The sequence below is a fragment of the Apium graveolens genome, chromosome 4, assembly GCF_009905375.1.
Source record: "Apium graveolens cultivar Ventura chromosome 4, ASM990537v1, whole genome shotgun sequence".
In the NCBI taxonomy this organism is placed as follows: Eukaryota; Viridiplantae; Streptophyta; class Magnoliopsida; order Apiales; family Apiaceae; genus Apium; species Apium graveolens.
Window position 1 is genome coordinate 15,613,641 of NC_133650.1, and position 17,922 is coordinate 15,631,562.

The 17,922-nt window shown below is 35.7% G+C and overlaps 1 non-coding gene across 1 annotated transcript; it reads right to left on the bottom strand.

Moving 5' to 3' along the window:
- Nucleotides 1–7,575: 7,575 nt before the first annotated feature.
- LOC141722941 (small nucleolar RNA R71) lies at nt 7,576–7,682 on the bottom strand. Its single transcript, XR_012575940.1, has one exon. It is a non-coding gene; the product is annotated as a small nucleolar RNA R71 (small nucleolar RNA).
- Between the last annotated feature and the right edge of the window lie 10,240 nt (nt 7,683–17,922).

Genomic DNA, 17,922 nt, shown 5'->3' on the forward strand with positions numbered 1-17,922 from the left:
GCTAACACTTATAGGCAAGCATCCACATGCCCCCATCTCTCAGGTTAGCCTATATCTAGTTGTACTTGTAAAGAATGTATCTTTAGACTTTTACTTTTATTGATTATAAATATAAGATTTGATCAAGAATTATTAAGTTCTTTATGTTAAAATAATTATAAGCTAAACTTTGATTATTATTTTAATAATATTGAATGTTCATGGAAGCACCTAGAATAGACCTTTGAGGTTCAAGACTTTTGAGTTCATGGTCTTTTGAGTTTATGACCTTTAGCTTTTCATGTACCTAGGGAGTTGCATATTCTAGTAGGTTCTATGGAGGCCTATAAATTGAATACCCTTTCAAGCTTTATAATCATCAAATTTTATATAATCTTTTGAGTCAAAATACAAGTATGAGTTTATATCTCTTTTGTGTGAGTTAGTTGTGTGGATTATTGAGAACAAGTTTCTTCTCTTTAATCTCCAACTTTTTTATACTTAAGTTCCTATAAAGTGGTATCAAGAGCAAGGTTAAGTGATGTCTTCCAACAACAATATATTGCAACCTCAACTTCCACGTTTGACGGGAAAGAATTATAATCAATGGAGCATTCAAATGAAGGTGTTATATGGATCTCAAGATCTTTGGGAGATAGTTGAAAATGGTTATGAAGAATCGTAGAATCAATCCAATCTCTCACGGTAACAATTAAACACTTTAAAGGAGAACCGAAAGAAGGACAAGAAGGCCACCTACTTTATTTATCAAGCGGTGAATGAAGTAATTTTTGAGAGAATTTCAACGGCATCAACATCAAAGGATGCATGGGACATCCCCAACAAGGCGTACAAAGGTGAAGAAAAAGTAAAAATGGTGAGATTTCAAGCTCTAAGAGGTGAGTTTCATTTACTAAAGATGAAAGAAAGTGAAACGGTGGAGGAATTTTATAATCAAACAATTTTAATTGTTAATCAACTTCGTGTTAATGGAGAAGATATTTCGGATAAAAGAGTCTTGGAAAAAATTCTTTGTAGTATGACTCGAAAATATGAGCATGATGTTGTAGCCATAGAAGAATTAAAAGATTTAAATACTTTCTCTCTTGAAGAATTGTCGGGCTCACTACAATCTGACGAGCTCCGCATCAAGCAATTTGACTTCTCTCCTTCCGAGCAAGTTTTTCAATTTCAAGATACTAGTCGTGATGGTTTTAGAGGAAGAGGTGGAAGATGATCATTTCATGGTCGAGGACAAGGAAGAGGAAATGTGCAAAGTGAAAATTTTAACTCATATCAAAGAAGAAAAGGAAGAGCTCGTGGAGGTTTCAATGGAAGAGGAAGAGGTAATTCTTTTAATTTTCAATGCCATTATTGTCATAAAATTGGGAATATGAAAAAAGATTGTTATAAAAGAATTAATGATGAAAAGGATTCCAATTTTCTACATGAGGATGTTGAGGAGAAAGATGAAAGTATGCTTCTTGTTAGCAATGATTAAGAAGAGTCACTTGATGATGTTTGGTATATCGATGGAGGTTGTAGCAACCACATGACCGGAAATAAAAATTGCTATGTGAATTTTGATGAAAGCGTCCAACGAGAAGTCAAGACGGGTAACAACAATAGGCTCGTCGTCAAAGGGTGTGGAGATGTTCCAATCCAAACAAAGCAAGGTACAAACTATATCTCTGGTGTTTATTATGTTCCCGATCTTAAGAATAATCTTTTAAGTGTTGGGAAACTTTTAAGAAATGGACATCATGTGAATTTTAAAGATGATTTTTTTTGAGATAAAAGACAAAAATGACCTTCTTGCTGTAAGAGTCAAGATGACATCAACTAAAATGTTTCCATTGAAAATCCAAAATGAGTCTCTTCCATGCTTTTCTAATATTGTGAATGACAAGTCTTGGTTTTGGCATCTTTGATATAATCACTTGAGTTTTAGCATTCTATCCAAGATTTGTAAAGGTCATATGGTGATAGGCATCCCAAATATTCAAAGGCAAGATCAAGTGTGTGAAGATTGTGTTTTTTGAAAGCATCATCGAGATCCATTTCCAAAAGACAAGGCATGGCGAGCTAAAAAGCCATTGAAATTAGTACATTCGGATTTGTGTGGACCCATGCACACAAACTCTATTATAGGTAGCCATTATTTCCTCACTTTTATTGATGATTATAGTCGCAAGATATGGATTTATTTTCTCAAAGAAAAATCTCAAGTATTTGAAGTTTTTTAAGATTTTAAAGCATATGTGGAGAAAGAAAGTGGTCGTTCTTTAAAGACACTATGATCCGATCGTGGTGGTGAATATATGTCCGAAGAATTTGGAAGTTTTTGAAAAAGCATGGAGTTCCCATCAACTAACGGTTCGTTCAACCCCTCAACGAAATGGGGTAGGCGAGAGGAAGAACCGAATAATTATGGAGCTTGTTCGATGTATGTTGAAAATAAAAAGATTACCTACAATGTTTTGGGCTGAAGCGGTGGCATGTGCTTGTTATGTTCTTAATCGTGCACTTACTAAAAGTGTATAAGGGAAGACTCCAAAAGAAGTTTGGAGCCACAAGAAGCCATGTGTCTCTCACTTCCGAATTTTTGGAAGCATTTGTTACTCTCATGTACCAGATGAAAAGAGAGGCAAACTTGATGACAAATCTAAAAAATACATCTTTGTTGGTTATAGTGAAGCTTCCAAGGCATACAAATTATACAATCCTATCATAAGGAAGATTGTAATTAGTCGTGATGTGATCTTCAATGAGGAAGCTTCGTGGAAATGGAAGAATGAGAAAGAAAGATCAAGTGCTTTTCTTGATGATGATGCATTTGATCCAATTGAAGAAGAAGGCTCCACTCCACCTACTCCACCATCTAATTCTCCGCCAAACTCATCATCATCACCCTCAAGTTCCGAATCACTACCTAGAAAGACAAGAACTATGGCGGATCTCTATGGAGAAACAAGAAGAATTTTGGAAGATGAGTTTGTTGATTTGCCTTATATGCAAATGCAGATCCGGTCTCTTTTGAAGATGCCGCTAAAGAAAATAAATAGAGGCATGACATGGATCATAAATTGATGCAGTCGAAAGAAATCAAACATGGGAGTTAGTTGAAGCTCCTAAAGGAAAGAAACCTATTGGAGTCAAGTGGGTTTACAAGAAAAAGATGAATGAACAAGGTGAAGTTGAGAAACATAAGGCGTGATTGTTGGTTAAAGGTTACAAACAAAAGTATGGTATTGATTACAAAGAAGTTTTTGCTCCCGGGGCATGCCTTGAAACAATTCGTTTGATACTTTCTTTGGTCGTACAAAATATGTGGCAAGTTCACCAAATGGATGTCAAATCCACTTTTTTGAATGGCGAATTGCAAGAAGGGGTGTATATTGATCAACCACCGGGCTATGTGAAGAAGAATGAAGAAAATAAAGTCTATCGGTTGAAGAAGGCTTTGTACGGCTTAAAATAAGCTCCACGTGCATGGTATAGCCGTATAGATGAGTATTCATGTAAATATGGGATTCAAGAGGTGTCCATTTGAGCATACACTTTACATTAAGGAGAAAAAGAATAAAATTCTAATCATTGGCTTATATGTGAATGATTTGATTTTTACGGGAAATAATCATGATGATATTGAAGAATTCAAGAAGAATATGATGCAAGAATTTGAGATGACCGATTTGGGTTTACTTCACTACTTTCTTAGTATTGAGGTAAATCAAGATGAAAAAGGAATTTTTATCTCTCAAGAAAAGTATGCAGAAGATTTGATGAAGAAATTTTGAATGGAAGAGGCGAAACCATGTAGTACTCCCGTTGAAGTTGGCTTGAAATTAAGTAAGGATGATGATTCTAAATTTGTTGATCCTACATTATATAGAAGTCTTGTTGGGAGTTTGATGTACTTGACCGCCACTCGTCCGGATATCACATATGGTGTTAGTTTGATTAGTAGATTCATGGAGCAACCAAAGAAGACACATTGGAAGGCCGGAAAGAGAATCTTGAGGTATGTTCGGGGAACACTTGGAGATGGAATTTATTATCAAAAGGCAAATGGCTCTAAGGTTTTTGAATATTATGATAGTGATTGAGCTGGGAGTGTTGATGATAGTAAAAGTACTTCGGGAAATATTTTCTTTGTTGGCTCTTGTGCAATCACATGGATGTCAAAGAAACAACAAGTTGTGGCTCTCTCAACAGCGGAGGCGGAATATATTTCTTTATCATTAGCTAGTTGTCAAGCATTATGGATCACATGGGTGTTGGAGGATCTCAAGCATGCTGCTAAAGAAAGTCCAATTATTTATTATGATAGAGAGAGTTGTAACAGTTTTTATTAGACATATAAAGAATAGTTATATTTTTATACTTGTTCGAAACGTTTATACAATTGTATCTAATCCCCTTAAATAATTGTTTCTTTACTGGGCAACACATTTCTTAATTGGGTAACGATAATACGCATTTCTGAATTGGGTATTTCATAAAATGACAAAAAATACGCATTTACAATTTAGGTATTACTTTTTTTTAATTTTTATGGATAACCATTTATCAAATGTGTACCTAGTACAAAATATAATACCCAACTGAGAAATGTGTATCCAAAATAATAAAATTAACCGCTCACTACCAGAGTTGATATTTTCGTTTATTTTCACAAAAAACTGTTATTTTTAACATTCTTTCAACTTAAGTGCTCACGTACTTTCGCACCCATATAGTAAAATTAAGAGTAAAATGCAAAGTGTGTACCTGTAGTTTCAAGCTTCTGCAATGTGTGTACCTCAAATTCAAAGAATGCAATGTGTGTACCTGCACTTGGAGAAATAATGCAAGTTGTGTACAACCATTAGATTGCTGTTAACAGAGCTAACGCTAGGGGCTTTCTTGTCTTTTCAATGGTTGCAAATCAGGCACCATTAATACCCCAACCTTCCGCTAATTCAGTTAGTATCTTAACCTAGGTGCATCTCTTCTCTCACTCACATACTACTCATTACAATATCTTAAACTTCACATCATTAACTGATCTTGCTCTTATTTTAAAGGATGCCTTGGTTGTTGAGAGTTTTGCGGATCATCTTCAATATTTACCAAATGAATGTCTGGACTATAGTCGTGAGTTTATCTTCTTTATTCATGCATACCTAGTGTCCAAATATGAATATTTTTGGTTGTGTTTAGATGTTAAAGGTGTATGTTCTTGGTATATATTTGTATTTTATTATATTTTTTTCCAATTGATTTTATGTTTCTTGACCTAGAATTTTAGTGATGTTCTATTTATGTGTTTGGTTATGTTAGTGTGCATGAGATAGGTTTGTTTACATGCAAGTGACATTAAATGAGTATGATTATACAGGTGTTCCTGATAATTTTACCATTAAGCTACATATTAATGGGTACTTTGAAACAAATCATAAAGCTTATGTGGATGGATAAGTAAGATATGTTGTTGATAACTGTGATGTAGATCAGGTGAGCATAATAGAAATTTGTAGAATGCTTAATGAGGATGGAGAACTTAGTCTAGGTCAGATGTTCTATAAAAGGCCCTATTCTGAAATGGATGTAGCTTTATTTCCTCTTATGTCTGATTATGATGTAGTGGCGATGTGTGGCCATATTGATAGTAGTAGGATTATGTATGTGTATTGTGATAGTAAGTGATAAGTGGATTTTATATCTACTTGGAACGCTTCATTACAGGCTTAAGTTAGTATTTTGGACTCAAGTTGTTGGTATTCTTGATGTGTTTTTGTGTTATTGCATTTCAGACATCAATTAAAGGAAGAAAGAAACTTTTCAAAGAATTATCCTAAAAAAAGATCAGAATTGGAAGCCTAGGATATTCTAAAGTTGTATATAATCTCGTTAGTTTCGCGTGGACAGTTGAATCGCCTAATTCTGACGAGCAGAACTCAAGATATGGCCAAAACAAGATTTATCAGAAAAATTCCAGAATGTCAGCGGGCGCGGCCGCGCCCGGTTTTTGCCCCAGAATCCCGATTTTAGTTGAAATTGAAGATTTTGAGAGTCCTGGTCATCCTGGAGCCTATATATACCAATAAAAAGATGTTTTTAACAAGAAGGAGGTCTGGGAGAGCAATAAGAAGACCTAGAGAGCACGAGAAGGCTACGAAGAAGAATACTCTTGTTTTCTTCAATATAGTTGATACTTGGATGCTTGTTTTCGATTTGTTCTAGAACCCTATTATTCTTATATTATTTATTATCATGCTTTCATTGGAACCCATGGTGATGATGAGTTTGATTATGAACTAATCGTTATCGTGAGGTTCTAACAGATTTACTTATGGATTTCAATAGTTAATTTATTTTAATATCTTGGTGTGTGGTGATTGATTGATATCCTAGTATTGGTTGTGCTTATTTGTCTTATGTGCGTAGCTAACATATAAGATAGCGTGTTAATATCTATTGAAGCGACAGTGAATATAGAGGTTTAGAACTTTCCATGCTAGCATAGGTTTATGTAACTGTTATGCATGATTCGTAGGTAATTTTAACCATCTTACTTGCCCTATGTAATCACAATAGATAACATGTGCATTAAACCGTTATGTTTTCAATTCTTATAGACATATAAGGACTAAGCATAATTGGTGTCTATTCAACTTTTATCTCTTTTGTGGATGCTTGGTAGTAGGGTATTCTTACAACGAAAGTTGGAGTTTACTAGTTTCGTGTTATCTGATTAGTGTCATCACCATTACATGCTAAGGTTAAGAACAAAAAGGCTATTGAATGAAGTATTTAATGAAATTAGGATCCCATGTTTGTCATATATAGTAATTCAACCTCAATTCTCTTAGTTAATGTTATTTAGTATAATCTCTTAGTTTAATCAAAACCCAATTTGTTATTTGTCTTAGCATTGAGCAATAACCATACATTGTTGCATATATGCATAAATTGAACTTAACCTAAACCAGTCTCTGTGGGAACGAATCTGATTTATATCTTATACTACTTAAGAACGCGTATACTTGTGTGTAATTTTAGCGCGTGTTTTCACCCTAACAAGTTTTTAGCGCCGCTGTCGGGGACTCGGTGTTGTTAATTATTTAGTTTATGTGCTTGTCATCAGTGGTCATTAAAGTTCACTGACTCGGACTCTTTTACTTTCACGGTTCACTTGTTGTGTTTCAGGTACTCGTTACAATGGGAGATCCAGCAGCACGAATGAAAGCCTTGATGGATTTTTCTCAACCCATGATCAATGACATTCAATCTAGCATTGTTAGGCCAACTATCACAACAAATACCTTTGAGATCAAGCCTGGCATAATTCAATTGGTGCAGAATTTAATCCAGTTTGGGGATTCTCCAACGGAAGATCCCAATATGCATATTAGGGATTTCATTGAGATTTACGACACATTCAAGTTCAACGGTATTTCTGAAGATGTTGTGAAGCTGAGACTGTTCCCATTCTCTCTGAGGGACAAGGCTAAGAGCAGGTTACACTCTCTACCAGCTGGTTCGATTACTACTTGGGAAGATCTTGCTCAAAAGTTTCTCACTAAATTCTTCCCTATGGCAAAGACATCTGCAATCAGAAACGCTATTACTCAATTTGCGCAACAATCGGAAGAATCTTTATATGAAGCTTGGGAGCGCTACACGGAGATGCTTAGGAAGTGTCCTCATCATGGAATTCTTAATTGGATGATCATCAGTTGTTTTTATAACTGGTTGGGAGCACAGTCAAGACCCATGCTCGACGCAGCATCAGGTGGAGCATTATGGGCAAAGAGCTATAAGAAAGTATATGATCTAATTGAATTGATGGCTGCTAATAAATATCAATATCCAACTCAGAGATTGCCACAGGGCAAGGTAGCAGGAGTTCTTCAAGTGGATACAGCTACGGCTATCACTGCTCAACTAAAGGAGTTGTTTATGAAGATCGATTCTCTGGCTAACTATGGTGTTAATAAGATAACCAGTGTTTGTGAGATATGTACAGATTCGTATGCGACAGAGCAATGCACTATATCTAGTGAATCAGCTCAGTTTGTGAGCAACTTTCAGAGATCGCAACAACTAGTTCCAGACACTTATCATCCTGACAACTGGAATCGTCCTAACTTCAGATGGAGCAACAATCAGAATGTGATGCAACAGCCGTTCCAGTAGTTTGGAATCGAGCAATTCAATCTTCCTGGTTTTTCAGCAATAATTCACACCAAGACAACAACTCCAACTTCAACAACAAACTCATGGAGGTGCAGGTCTATCTTCGACTGAAAAATCTGAATTGGAGGAGTTGCGGCTTATTTGCAAAAACCAGGTTCTTATATGCCAAAGCTAGGCTATTTCTTTCCAGAATCTGGAGAACCAAATAGGGCAAATTGCTAACGCCTTATTGAATCGACTACCAGGAACGCTTCCTAGTGATACAGAAGCCAATCCAGGCGAGAGAGAAGTTGAAGAACAGGTGAACGTCATCACCTTGAGGTCTGGAAGGATCGCAAGTCCCCAAATTCAGCAAAATGAAAAGTCTGAAAATTTTGTCCAGAATGTAGGTACGTCTGTACCCTTGCCAATTCCAGAAAATGAGATTGTGGCTGAAGAAGAAGTGCAGAAGGAAGCAGAGGTGGAACCAAGGAAGACTACTATGGAACACACTCCTCCTGAGGGTAATACAGAGGAGAAACAGATCTATCCTCCACCCCCTTTTCCTAAAAGGTTGCAGGAGCATAAGTTGGATAAGCAATTTGCTAAGTTTCTGGAGGTGTTCAAGAAACTTCATATCAACAAACCTTTCGCTGAAGCTCTTGAACAGATGCCTAGCTATGCAAGGTTTATGAAAGGTATTCTCTCTCGAAAAGTGAAGCTCGATGACTTAGAGACCGTTGCACTTACGGAGGAATGCAGTGTTGTGCTGCAACAGAAGTTGCCTCCGAAACTTAAAGATCCTGGAAGCTTCACTATTCCTTGCACTATTGAAAACTTGTCTTTCGACAAGTGTTTATGTGATTTGGGAGCTAGCATCAATCTGATGCCCTTATCTTTCTTCAAGAAGCTTGGTCTACCTGATCTGAAATCAACATACATGTCATTGCAACTATCTAATCGTTCCATTGCTTATCCACGAGGTATAGTGGAGGATGTTTTGGTCAAGGTGGACAAACTTATCTTTCCTGCTGACTTTGTAATTCTTGACTTTGAGGAGGATAAGAAGATTTCTATTATCTTGGGGAGACCATTCTTAGCTACTGGCCGAACTATGATCGATGTGCAAAAAGGAGAGCTTACGATGAAGTTTCATGATCAAAAGGTCACTTTTAATGTGTTCAAGGCAATAAAGTTACCCACAGCTAAAGAGGAGTGCTTTAAAGTAGAGTGGGTAGACTCTGTCGTGAATTCAGAACTTGAGCAATTGCCAGAGTCAGAGACCTTAAAGAGATCCTTAATGGGGAAATTAGTTATTGATGACAGGGAAGGAGCAGAGCAACTGTGGGTTTTGAATGCACTTCCATGGAAGAGGAAGTTGGATATGTCATTTGATTCTCTTGGGTTAGCAGAACTAAAAATTTCTCAGGAGCGTCTCGAGCCGTCTATTGAAGATATTTCCACACTTGAGCTTCACCTACTACCAGATCACTTGAGTTATGCATTCTTAGGTGCATCACATGATAAGGGCTTGGGAAATATTTTTGATGATATAGAGGGTAGCCGAACGAATCCTCCAGTGCCTATATAGGGTTCTTCTAATGTGCAACAGGTAGTTGATAGGACTGGTGTTAGTGATGAGCAGTACAGGTGAGTAATTAGGCGTATGGAGGCCATGCACGACATTTGTCGTCATTTTGCTGCAGATTTGACACAGGCTTTGGGGACTATTTTTCGAGCCACTGGTGTCGAGGTTGATTGGCCACCTGATCCTCCACCCGAAGAGGGTGATCTTTTGGACGACTAGGTATGCCTGAAATCCTTATTATTGCCTTCAATGAGGACATTGAAAATTTTAAGTTTGGGGGTGATAATGTAAGGATTAGTTTGTGTGTGTCTATATAGTTCATATAGATTCATGTTGCATATAGTTGTATTTCATTTGTAGTGTTGCATTATTTTTCATATAGGTAATATTTGCTTGTTTTTTTATGTGATTTCATATAGTTGCATTTCCATGCATATTTAGCATGATCTCTTAAGATGAACTATGCTATTTGATAAGTCGATGTTGATTTGAGTGTGGTGATGACGAATAGAGGGATGTTTAAGCCTTAATGAATTGATTTGCATGCCAGAAATAAAAAAATTCACAAAGTCTTATTGGGTTGCTTTTGATCTAGATCATGATCATACTTGTTTGTTGTTGAGATTTAATCACTTGGTTATATTTAGAATTTGTGATATTCTCATAATGACGTAAAAATACTGATTTTTTTTATCTGGAGAAAAACTTGGATTTCATTGCTAGTTGTTGTAAGGCTAGGCGTCAAATGGCTAGTAGCCGGCTCATATTTTTATGAGTAGTCTAGGGTTGAATGAGATGGAGCGAAACACACTCATTCAGAAATTGTTGAAAAAAAAGAAAAAATAAATAAATAGTATGTGTTTATGCATAATTGATCAAGAGTGAGCTCTTTAATACTCGAGTTATTAAGTTCTAAGGGACTTTGTGCCTAGTGACCTAAGGCTTTTATAGTCTGGGATCCGCTAACCTAACGCTCGCTACATGGGTATTATTGCATAAGTCTTTTGGGACCTCATTCATTGCACGGTCAAATAAACATATTTGTTATGTGTTCAATAATAGCATGAATCCTTGTATAACTCTAGTAGGAAGGAGGTGTTGTGAGTCATTATGCGTTTAACATCTATTCTGTTTATAAACTTGTGATTGTTTTGATGAAAGATAAGTTATGGTTATTGATCTAGTTTCGAGAGTATATCTGTTAAGCATCCGCCACGGACGTTCTGGTTTGTGAGTTGATTTGTGAGATTTATTCGAACTCTGTTTTGAGTTATTGCATTCTTAAAAGCGTGGATTATTCATTTGGTTATAGTTATTCTGAGGGGATCGATTGCATTATCATTTAGTTACATTCACGTAGTTGCATTCATGCATTAGGTTTGTTTTGTAGTTTTGAGTCTGTTTATGCTTGAGGACAAGCATCGATTCAAGTTTGGGGGTGTGATAAGTGCATTTTATATCTACTTGGAATGCTTCATTACAGGCTTAAGTTGGTGTTTTGGACTCAAGTTATTGGTATTTTTTATGTGTTTTTGTATTATTGCATTTCAGGCATCAGTTATAGGAAGAGAGAAGCTTTTCAAAGAATTATCCAAAAAAAAGATCAAAATTAGAATCCTAGGCTATTCTCAAGTTTTAGAGAATCTCGTTATCTTTGCGTGGGCAGTTGAATCGCCTAATTCTGACGAGCAGAACTCAAGATATGGCCAAAACAAGATTTATCAGAAAAATTCCAGAATGTCAGCGCGGCCGCACGGCGAAATTAAAGATTTTGAGAGTCCTGGTCATCCTGGAGCCTATATATACCAATAAAAAGACGTTTTTAACAAGAAGGAGGCCTGGGAGAGCAATAAGAAGACCTAAAGAGTACGAGAAGACTACGGAGAAGAATACTCTTGTTTTCTTCAATATAGTTGATACTTGGATGCTTGTTTTCGATTTGTTCTTGAACCCTAGTACTCTTATATTGTTTATTATCATGCTTTCATTAGAACCCATGGTGATGATGAGTTCTATTATGAACTAATCTTTATCGTGGGGTTCTAACGGATTTACTTGTGAATTTCAATAGTTAATTTATTTCAATATCTTGGTGTGTGGTGATTGATTGATATCCTAGTATTGGTTGTGCTTATTCGTCTTATGTGCGTAGCGAACATATAAGATATCGTGTTAATCTTACTGGCCATATTAGTGGTCATGGCTATACGTGTCCCGCAACTTCAGCGACACTCACATATAATTTAAGTACACCACATAGGAGGTGCCAAGCACGAGATTATCCACTCGCGACGGATGTCTTACAAACTCCCAAGTCATACAAAACATAAATAACTCAAAATAAATACTCAGAGATCACACACTCAAATATCTTACATATCTAAAATCATATATAAATTTATCAAAATAACCTCAAAACACTATAACCTAACATCACGAAACAAAATAACATAACAAACTACTAATTATTGATAAGCTCAAATCAGATCAGTTTCAAAGAATGTCAAATAACTGCATAAAGATGAATTAAACTAAAAAAGTACGAAACACGAAAGTCGTAAAAAATTTCGAGACCTTTCCAGAATGGTAAGTCTCGTAAAAAACGAACAAGAAACGAATTCAGAAAACAAATAAAGACAGACTGACTTACCATTCTGGAAAGGTCTCGAAATTTTCTACGACTTTCGTGTTTCGTACTTTTTTGGTTTAATTCATCTTTATGCAGTTATTTGACATTCTTTGAAACTAATCAGATTTGAGCTTATCAATAATTAGTAGTTTGTTATGTTATTTTGTTTCGTGATGTTGGGTTATAGTGTTTTGAGGTTATTTTGATAAATTTATATATGATTTTGTAGATGTAAGATATATGAGTGTGTGATCTCTAAGTATTTATTTTGAGTTATTTATGTTTTGTATGACTTGGGAGTTTGTAAGACATCCGTCGTGAGTGGATAATCTCGTGTTTGGCACCTCCTATGCGGTGTACTTAAATTGTATGTGAGTGTCAATGAAGTTGTGGGACACGTATAGCCATGGCTAGTATGTGTTAGTATTGGTTGAGCTTATTTTAACCATCTTACCGGCCCTATACAATCACGATAGATAACTTGTGCATTAAATCGTTATATTTTCAATTCTTATAGACATATAAGGACTAAGCATAATTGGTGTCTATTCAACTTCTATCTCTTTTGTGGATGCTTGGTAGTAGGGTATTCGTACAACGAAAGTTGGCGTTTACTAGTTTCGTGTTATCTGATTAGTGTTATCACCATTACATGCTAAGGTTAAGAACAAAAAGGCTATTGAATAAAGTATTTAATGAAGTTAGGATCCCATGTTTGTCATATATAGTAATTCAACCTCAATTATCTTAGTTAATGTTATTTAGTATAATCTCTTAGTTTAATCAAAACCCAATTTGTTATTTGTCTTAGCATTGAGCGATAACCATACATTGTTGCATAGGTGCATAAATTGAACTTAACCTAAACCAGTCTCTGTGGGAACGAATCTGATTTATATCTTATACTACTTGCGAATGCGTATACTTGCGTGTAATTTTAGCGCGTGTTTTCGCCCTAACAGTAAGCCCATATAGAGCCAAGAGAGTGTTGACTATGTTCCCAATTTAAATTGGTTCAATTTTGATTTCTTGGATCCTAAAAGTGCAAAACTTGAAAAGGAAGAACTTAAAAAATTATTAGAGTTTGATGGAATCAATATGGATCAATGTGAAGACCTAGTGGTTGTAGAGGCTGATGATGAAGGATAAAATGATGTTAATGAAGAGAATGAGCATAGTGAAATAGGGAGCTTCCATGATGATAATTGAAATGTAGATAGCACTGATGAGGAAGTTTGTGCTCTAAAAGAGAGAAGAAGGTTAGCCAAGGAGAAAGTAACTGATGTTGGTGGGGAGAAATTTTGGAATAGTGTTGTTGGCTGGACAGATTGGATAAATCAGGGAGATGGTAATGATCAAGTGATGTATGCCTTAAGTGATTGTGATGCTATTGATGTTGAAAGGTGGGTTGCTAATAACACTGATGATGAGGATGAGGAACTAATTTACCCTGCAATCAATGATCAGACAAACATGGCTGATCCAAAATTTGATGTTGGCCTTGTGTTTAGTAGTGCAGCTTCATTTCGAAATGCAGTGAGAACTTAGTCCAGTTTATAGAGGAGGCCTGAGAAGCAACTTAGAAATTTTGGCAGGAGGGTGAGGTTTTTATGTGGAGGAAATGGATGCAAGTGGTGTATATATGCATCTCTAATGCCAAGATCATCTTCTTATCAAGTAAGACATACCAAAGGAATCATACATATTTTGAAACTTTTAAATAGGCTAACATAACTGCAAGGTGGATTGCACAATATTATAAAAATGATATTAGGATGAATCCCACCTGGACTATTCATGCTCTGCAAAAGAAGGTAGTTAATGATTGGAGGTGTGATGTTAGTGTACATGTTGTTGGTAGATAAAAAAGAATGGCACTAGGTCATATCAAGGGTGACCATAAATTACAGTATGGCCTATTGTGGGACTACATTAATCAATTGAAAAAGGTGATGCCTGAAAGTACAGTTGAGATGGTGCTTGAAGATGCTACACTTGGAGAGGAAAGAAGAAGGTTCAAAAGGATATATATTTGTCTTAGACCTGTTAAAAGGGGATGTAAAGCAGAGTGTAGGCCTATCATTGGTCTTGATGGTTGTCACCTAAAGGGTCCACATGGTGGCCAGTTGTTAGCTGTGGTAGGGATAAATTCTAATGATGGCATGTATCTAATTGCTTGGGCAGTAGTAGAAGCTGAAAAAATTGATACATGGAACTGGTTCTTGACATTACTAGCTGTTGATGTTGGTATCCAAAACAGTGGTGCTTGGACATTTATATCAGATAGATAGAAGGTAAAATCAACATTTGCATTGATAATCCATTATAGAGTTTAAAATGTTACTATCTCATATTCAAACTTCTATGCAGGTTTTAATCAATGCACTCATGAATGTGGTCCCAAATGCAGAACATAGGTTATGTGTAATGTATATGTATAATAACATGGAAAAGGTGCATAAAGGAAGGGGATTAATGTCTCTACTTTGGTTGGCAGCCAAGGCCACTACTGAATACTCTTTCAACAAACGCATGGATGCACTGAAGAAGGTAATAGCATATTATCCTTTTTTTGTAATAGCATATTATACTGGAACTTATACAATTCATGTTTAATGATTTGATAATAGTTGTAAAAAAAAGATTATGATTGGCTAATGGAGAAACCAAGATCACAGTGGACTAGATCAACATTTCCTAATACTTGCATTTGTAAATAATCATTGTGAGGTGTTCAACAATAGCATTGCAAATTTTAGAGATTTACCTATCATTGGACTATTACAAGGAATACATAAGGCTGTCATGATAAGAATTCAGGTTAGGCGGGACAAAATGTTGCACACCTATCAACTAAATCCTATATGTCCTAATGCAATGAGGAAAGTTAGCAAGTACCAATTTATATTTTTTACAAGTCTTGTTTTTTTTTTTTGCATTTTACTCATATTTTATTACACATTTCAGGGCTGTTAAGTATAGTGGTGGTGTAATGGTACAATGGTCAGGTGCTAGTAAATATTTATGCACTATGACTGATGATGGTCATGAGATTGTAGTAGACTTGGATAATAAGACTTGTGTTGGCAGAAAGTATGATTGGTTTACCTTGTTATCATGCTCGTGCTTGTATAAAGTGGAAAAACCTTCCTTTGGTGAGTTATATTCATAACACGTATGAGAAGGAATTTTTTTTTAAAAACATATGCATTTACTATAGAACCAATCAATAGTGAGCAGTATTGGGATAAGATGTCATTTCCTGGCCCACTACATCCTCGGATACAAATTCAACCGGGTAGGCCAAAGAAAAAAGAAACAAAAAAATGATGTGGTACCAGAACAAACTAAGCTAAGAAGATAACACACAACTGTTGTTTTCCGCTATTGTGGAGAGACCAAACATAATACTAGGACATGTCCAGCAAAGGTAATAATTTTATTATGACTACTTCATTTATATCATAATTTTCAATTTTATGAACTAATTTTAGTTTTGTATTTTATAATTGTAGAAATATGATAAAATAGTTGAAGAAGGTGAAGATCATGCCAATGTAGGTTCTACCACAAGGGATAAAACTAAGAAGAAAGCAATGCCAAAGAACAAATCAATGCCTGAGAAAAAGAAGAAATCAGTTGAAGTAGTTATTGATGTGGTTAATGTTCATGGTAGTGCAACTAAAGTCCCATTTATCCCAACTGCAGACACACTCCCAACTGTTGGTACATGACACAGTCAAGGTGGCATTTTCACACCTATATGTGAACATGCATTCCTTTATAATGCACCACTAGGAATTCAACCATGCCAAGGTAAATTCGAGGGCAAATAGATGACGTGATTAAAAAAAATTTAAGCAGCTAGAAATGCAAAGAAGGCATCAATTTTGAGACAACCATTATGGAAGTTATGAAGTATTTTATTAGGTTAATTTTGTTATTTTAAGTAGTTATGCTTTCTATTTAGAAGCTATGAAACTATGAAGTTATTCTTGATTTAGGCACTATTTTTTGGATTCAAAATTCAAGCAATTTTGAATGTTTCATTTTGGGGCAGTTCCAATACAAGGAAAACTTATGTAATTCACTTTTGATTATATATGAGAAGTCGTTACTTTTGCAATTATATTAGCAATTTTTTATTCATTTACATGTGCTCAGATTACATTTAAATATGATAGCTTGTAGCTTGATAGTGGGAATCTTTGGTGTTTACAACATTGACATGGCATGCATTGGTTGGATTTGGTCTTGATCAATAAATCAAACATCGGAACTTGTTTTGCTTTAAAAACAGATGGTTACAACAATGGTGCATTTATATCTAACACTAGTGTAATGGTTATAAATTACACCTTCATGTGCTAAACACACCAATTCTGAAAACACAAATACACTACACACAGGTACAACCTTCAGAAGTAATGGCAAATTGGAGCAAACCAATTGATGAGTACTGCAAGATCAATGTGAAGGGCATCTTCAACAGGTCTGCAATGAAAGCATTTGTAGGTTGTGTGTTAAGGGATAGTAGTGGTGAATGGGTCTCTGGGTGCGGGGGGATGATAAGCCTTGGTGTGCCTCTACATGCACAACTGTTAGGGATTTACTATGGTCTTAAGCATGCTTGGGAGCATAACATCACCTTTGTGACTCTTGAGTATGATCTTGCTGAGGCTGTTGCTTTAGTTTTGGAGAATGTTCCCAATTACACAATGGCTTATTTGCTTGAGCTCATCAACAATCTCATGCAAGAAGACTGAGATGATGTCCAGTTGGAGGATATTAGTGAATGAGCAAATCAGGAAGCCCTATCATTGGCTAGTTATTGTCAGGCTGGTGAAGGGGGTATAGAGATTTTCAAATAACCACTAGGTGCAGTGGGGGCCATTGTGGAAGAGGAGATCAAGGGATAATTTCGTTCTTACTTTTGGTGTTCTTCTATGTGTTTTTTTGTTTTTTTGCAAATCATTTCTCCCATAAACACAACCAATGAATCTTCTTCATGTATTATTTTCAGTCCTTGCAGTGTGTTGAGCTCCTGCTTCACCACAACCACATATTTCAGCCATCAATTGGAAGAAAAAAAAGTAAAAAGAAAATAAGTTCTACAAATTAGGGTTTATAGAATTCGGGTTGGAAATTATATACCCAAGTACATGTATTCAAATGTGACAAATTACAAATAGCTTTCTTTAGTTTTCATTTTGGTTCTTACGGAGTTAACAGTCAATACACTTTTTGCATTCTTTAAATTTGAGATACACACATTACTGAAATTTGAAATTACAAGTACACGCCTTACATTTTACTCTAAAATTAAATATCCATGCATCGTGTTAGATGTACCTCTAATATGAACAAACAAAATAATTTAAATCCATCATGACAAAAGGTAAAAAAATTGATAATCCCATGATATCCCAATTCCTGCATAAAATAAAACAAGCAACCCGGCCCAAAGTAAAAAGGCCTAACAACAAAGCCCAAGTTAGAAAAAGGTTAGGTCAGAACGTTACAGTAACCTTTCGCGCAAGCAAACCCAGCTAAACCCCTAATC